The sequence below is a fragment of the Aquarana catesbeiana genome, linkage group LG02 (genome assembly GCF_042186555.1).
Source record: "Aquarana catesbeiana isolate 2022-GZ linkage group LG02, ASM4218655v1, whole genome shotgun sequence".
Classification (NCBI taxonomy): domain Eukaryota; kingdom Metazoa; phylum Chordata; class Amphibia; order Anura; family Ranidae; genus Aquarana; species Aquarana catesbeiana.
Window position 1 is genome coordinate 170,390,971 of NC_133325.1, and position 6,000 is coordinate 170,396,970.

General features: G+C 42.0%; 1 protein-coding gene across 16 annotated transcripts in view; it reads left to right on the forward strand.

The window, feature by feature from the left end:
- Positions 1-6,000, forward strand: part of R3HDM2 (R3H domain containing 2) — a 186,454-nt gene that overhangs the window by 59,287 nt on the left and 121,167 nt on the right. The window contains exon 1 of one of the 16 annotated variants that reach the window (XM_073613810.1): positions 4,574-5,255. The exons of the other annotated variants lie outside the window; for them this stretch is intronic. The gene's annotated coding sequence lies outside the window, so the exon portion shown is untranslated. Of the gene's footprint in view, positions 1-4,573; positions 5,256-6,000 lie in introns of those variants that run through there. 16 annotated transcript variants of the gene reach the window in all.

The following is a 6,000-nucleotide window of genomic DNA, read 5'->3' on the forward strand; positions in this document are numbered from 1 at the left end:
TTTTTTTATTTTCTATGAATTATTTATGATTGTTCAGAGCTGAGTGGATTGATAATTTTTCTCTTATTAATGGCCACGTGCTTGCCTTTAGCCCTTGACAGATTTGGTTCATGTCCTGCGATGCGGACACTGGGTTATATCAAAGCAAGTGATTCTGCGAAGGCATCTATCTGCAGTAAATAATAGAAGGATCGTTTAGTTTTTCTCTGTTATACATCAGGAATTGGAGAAGCATGAATGTTCCCTTCAGGCACAGTGTGGGTTCTGAGTCTTAGCAGCTGCCGTCCCTCTTGTTACTGGAGTGGCTTATAGCTAATTGAATCAACAAAAAGGAAGCCCTACATAGTTTTAATTGTCAAAAACCAGATCCAATTCATTTAAATAGATATGTCTAGTGAAAGAGCTCTTATTGAATCAATGTATAGGCCCCTTTCCTTACTGATACTCAAATGACATATATTTTTGTTTACAAAGTTAGTAATCGGCGATCAGCCCACTTAGCTGAAAGTAAAAGACCTTGTGGAATTGTTATCCATGTAGCAAATAGTGCTACTGGTCTTTGTCAGTGCCTGCAATGAGTTATTCCAAGTATGGTTGGAATACCACTACTTTCTATTGGTTGAAATAATGGGGCAGATTCTTTGGAAACGGAAATTCATTTGAAAAAAAATATTTAGCTGCATCCGAACACCCTTTCATCATTACATTATACTTACATATTTGTGCTCTGTCCTCATCAGGGTTTTTTTTTTTTTTTTTTTTTTTTATTCAGCCCTCCTCCATCCACACAAGTGAGATGGATTAAAGTGATTGTAAAGGCATTCTATGCATGAAGATAACCTTCTGTGCGCAGCAGCCCCCCTAACACTTACCTGAGGTCCCTCTCTGTCCAGCAATGTCAATGAGTGTCTCAGCCTTCCCAGATTCTCCCTACTGATTTGCTGAGATACAGCAGTGGTGCCATTGTCAATCAAAGTCAGCTAGCCAGTCGGGAGGGGGGGGGGGGCTGGGTCGGTGCTCCGTGTCTGAATCGACACAGAGAGCTGTGACTCCGCTTGGGTGCCCCCACAGCAAGCTGCTTGCTGTGGGGGCACTGAACAGGAGGGAGGGACCAGGATCACAGAAGAGGGACCTGAGAAGAGAAGGATCTGGGCTGCTCTGTGCAAATCCACTGCACAGAGCAGGTAAGTACTGTATAACATGTTTGTTATTTTTATAGGAAAAAAAAAAACAAGACTTTACAGTCACTTTTAAGGAATCCCCCGCTGGGACTTTGTATCCTGGAAGTGGCGCTCTGCTGTCAGTACATTGATCAATGGCTGCTGAACAGACATGGCTACACATGGATTGAAACTTGGCTTGTTCCTGCCGAGTCAGAAATTTTTTTTTCCATCTACAGGTATGGTTAGCTTTATGCCCTGTACAACTGAAAAAAAAAAATCTTTTTGAGCAAAAATTGTATTAGCAACAGTTCATAGTGTTTGTAGAATTAGTGAGTTTTGAAGATATGTAAAAAAAAAAAAAAAAAGGTTCTAAAAGGGTAATTTTAACCACAGAGCTGCCACATCTCTATCTCATTGAAAGATTTAGTGTACTGGCTGCTAGTATTGATAAAAGGTATAACTTGAAGTGAACCTTGACTGCTTCAGATTGGGAAGTACCCTAAGTACTGACCTTTCAAAAAAAGGAAGATTAAGGTCTGGTGTGACCCCTCTGACACCTCCATCCCTAATAGTGCACAAAAAAACAAGAAAAATAGCCCTGGGACTTTAGATGAGGTGAGAGAGGTTTAGCCAATGTCCACAGTGAACACTGAGACAAAATCAATTTATTCATTTCAAAATGTTATGTAAGTACTGACCTTTAGGCTACTTTCACATTAAAGCGCTGCGGGCGCTGGCGGTAAAGCGGCGCTTTACTGTCATTTTAGCGTCGCTATTTGGCCGCTAGCGGGGCAGTTTTAACCCCGCTAGTGTACGAAAAAGGGTTAAAACCGCCAGCAAAGCGCCGCTGCAGTGGCGCTTTGCGGGCGGGTTTGGAGCGCTGCCCCATTGTTTTCAATGGAAAGGGGTACTTTAGGAGCGGTAAATACACCGCTCCTATAGCGCTCCAAAGATGCTTCTTGCAGGACTTTTTAGACCGCTCTGCAAGCACGCCGCTCCAGTGTGAAAGCCCTAAGGGCTTTCACATTGGAGTGCATTGAGCGACTCTTTCAGGGCACTTTGCAGGCGCTATTTTTAGCACTTTAGCGCCTGCAAACGCCTCAGTGTGAAAGGGGCCTTAGAGGAAGGGACCCAGTTAAACCTCCTTTTTTGTTTTTTTAATTTATTGAAATATCCTTCTCCTGGATAAGTGCATGCTGTCTCAAATTTTAATTTTTTTTTTTTTTCCCTAAAATAATACTGTAATCGCTGTACTTTTTTGAAATTGTGGGACGTGTCAGCACAAGTCTGATCATGATCATTGGAGGCTGCATTCCCAACATAGCTAGAAAACTGACCACGCTGTGTTATCCTGCCTAATGCTGCAAAGCCTTTAGATGGGTCTTCAAACAATGAATGATCTCCCTAGAACTATTGCTCTTTCGCCTACTTTTGCAGTGATATCTTACTTGTGGTGCAATCGCTGTTTACATGCACGTATGCATTTGCATGGGGTGGGGGGGGTGGTAGCGGAACATGCCATGCACTCAGGTCCGGCCACCTAATATGACCATGGTATACTTTCCGCAAAAATGGGATGTCTAGGGCTATAGTAGTTCTTTTAGATGTGGACCAGCATTGTGGCATCCTCAGAACCACCACTCAGACACCTCTGTCAAAGGTGGAGTGGATATAGAATGCTGTACACTGACTCCCAATGATCCTAAAAGGTACCTGTAAAGCTATAAATATGGAGGCTGCTTTTGATTGCTTATTTTGTTAATGGTTCAAGCCTAATCCCAACTTGGCTTCACCATTTAAGGTGTAACTGATTCTTGGTATGTAGAATGGGATGTTCAGGCTTTTTGGCTTTACTTGTTGCTTGCTTGTTTATGTCGGTTACTATCTAGGCCCTGCTGATGCCAGCAACATAAGTATACATCCCTTGAACCTTCACATTTTTAAAACTGTAAAAGAAGCAAGCAATGGCAGCTAAGGTATCACTATCTTCACAGGTACATTTTAAAACATTAGTATGACCAAAGCTTTTTTTTTTTTTGTCATACTACTTTTGTGGGTCATAGGAGTGCACTTATTTGCTGTTCTGCAATCCAGAATCCGCTGACAGCAGGCATAAGTCTGCTGTTAGCTGACATGGCAGAGCCGCTCCAGGCTCTGGAAGGATCCCAACCATGTTGTAAGGATGCACCCGGAAGCCTGACTGACAGCTAGACCTGGCTCTCAGTCTGCGGATGAGAGCCGGAGCCAGCTGCGCCCAATCCCTCTCCAGCCTGGCCCTGGAGGGGCAGAGCGGAGAGCAATGACTGACAGTCACTGCTCTCTGCTTTGAGCAGACAGAAAACCGAGTGATCAGCGTTAGTGTGATCTCTCGGTTCTTGATCTTAGAGCTGACATGGGACAGCTGTAGCATCACAGTGATGGGGTGAGTATTGAGGTTTATTTTTTTGGAAACTCCATAGTTCTCCTTTTAAAGTTATGTAGACACAGATGACGCATTATTCTGGATGTTTGGTTTGAGAGATTTACTCAGACAAATTTGTTTCAGTTTAGGGATTGAAAACTGTTTTACCATTAGAAAAGGTTTTATATTGTGTTTTTTTTTTTTTTTTTTTTTTTTTTTTTTTTTTTTGTTTTTTTTATGTTTGATTTCCCTCAACCAGGATAAGGCAACATTAATAGTCCAACTGTGGTGAAGCTACATGCCTCTGAAATTTGTGCCCATGGAAGTCTTGCAATGCCTCATGTAATTTTGTTTCATAACAGCTGGAGTACCAAGGTTGCCTAAGCTAAGCAAGTCTATTGTCTAACGCTAAATGTTGCCTTATAAGGCCTTTGAGGAATGGCGTTTGACTATGGTGGTTTATGATCAGCTAAAGCCTGCCATAAATGGCTAGAGTTTTGGCTGATTCCTGCTGAATGAACCAGAATTTACACCATGGGTGGCCCTGTTGGCATCACCCAGCTTGACAAGTCATTTTGTTCAATTGACTTTTGTCAAAGGAGTCAGGTGGAAAATTGCCAGCTGTCCAAATAAAATAGAAGGCTGGAGAGATTATTTTGTTTGCGCTGTTTAGTGGAGATGGAGAAATCTATATATGTACGTCAATCCTAAGTGCTCTGGCGGTCAGGAGTTCAGTACTACATCTGAAAATGTCACTGGAAAGATAAGAAGTCTAGAGTTTTGCCTTTTTGTGTTTTTTTTTTTTTTTTTTTCCTTTTTTTTTTTTTTTTTTGGTTTGTTTGTTTTTGACTTGTCTTGGCTTCTTGTGTTTTTGCCGCCCACCTCTAGGTGGACATGGTGCTGTTTGAGGGAGTACACATTGCTATGGGGATTTTAATGCAATATGCAGAGATTGACAGGAGGCTCTGACTGTAAAACTCTTCCATATGAGTGAATGGCAGTGGGCTGCAACTGCCGACCAAAGGCTTGGCTTATAGTTGAGGTGTGATGCAAAAACAGAAAAAAAAAAAAAAAAGGCAAATTGTTGTCTCCTGAATGCCTGCAAACCTCGTTTCACTGTCCTCTGAAAAGCAGCTCAACTCAGATCGCTTTTTAGGGGACACTAAACATGGGTGTTAGTGTTAAAGAAGCCATGCGTTGTTCTTGTGGACTTTTAACCTAGTAGTTTTTTTGTTTTTTTGTTGCAAGGTACACTGTGTCTTTAAGCAGCTGCGGAGGTTGTTCCATTAAAGTGTTTTGAATGAGAGCAAGAGGGAGAGCGAGCGAGCGAGTGTGTGTGTGGGTGGCTGTGTGCGCGACTATTGGCAGAACTCTCAGTGTGACAGCGGATGGGAACAGCTGGGCTCTGCCCTGCTTCGGAGCAGCTTGTCAGAGCAATTATCTTGGCAAAGGAAAGGCAGCCAGAGTCCATAGCAATCCATTCACAAGGATAGCAAAAATTGAAAAGGGGAGGGGGCAAAATTTTAAGGCAGTTTGGCAGAAAAAAAAAAAAAAAGAAAAAGATGTGAAAAAAATCCAGCATTCGAATTGCATTGAAATTGACCTGCTCCTGCACATGACAAAGATGATCTCCTTCATAGGTTGGAATAGCTGATTTTCATCAATCGGCCTCTCGCCCCCTCCTCCTAACGGTGAGTGGAAGTCATTTGTATGCAGCGACCGTCACTTCATCCCTTCCCTGTTCACTGATTGTTTTATCCCATTCATAAACTCGTGTCGGTGATGGCAAGGCCATTTCATCTTTTCCAAGCCTCTGGTGGTTAGAGAGTTAAAATGCCTATAAACAGCAAGGATGTTCTCAATGGCTCCAGTGAAGACAGGCGTTCTTTGTGTTCTATTTTAGATGCTTTGCGTATGTTTTCAGGTTATATATGTTCATTGTTGCTGCCGAAGCATTTTTTTTTTTTTTTCTGCCTGTTGAAAAATAGGAAGGTGTAAGAAAAATCAAATGCATGTTTTTGTTGGCGTGCTTAAATCTTTGTCCCAGCAAATGAGCGATTTAAACATATTGTTTGCAGTAAAAGAGCTTTGCTATGTCTGTTAGCAGTGAATTTCAGCTATAGAGGTTATTAGAAAATATGACAAATTCTTTTCTTGCCATTCATTCACCCCTCCCTCTCTCCATTCATTCATGTGATGGCGTCATTGATGTGCCTTTGGCATTATAGGGGATTCCCACCGTCAGATGCGTTTAGGATCTGCTGCCAAACTTTGATTAAAAAATGTGCCCCTTTTCCTGCTCTAAAGACAATACTGATTGGTTTAAACAATAAGTACATGTGCAGTGACTGTCATTTCCCAGAATCTCACAGATGACTACCACCAATGACACTATACTGTGTGTGTGTGCTCTTTGTTGTGCTTTGTAAAATGGTG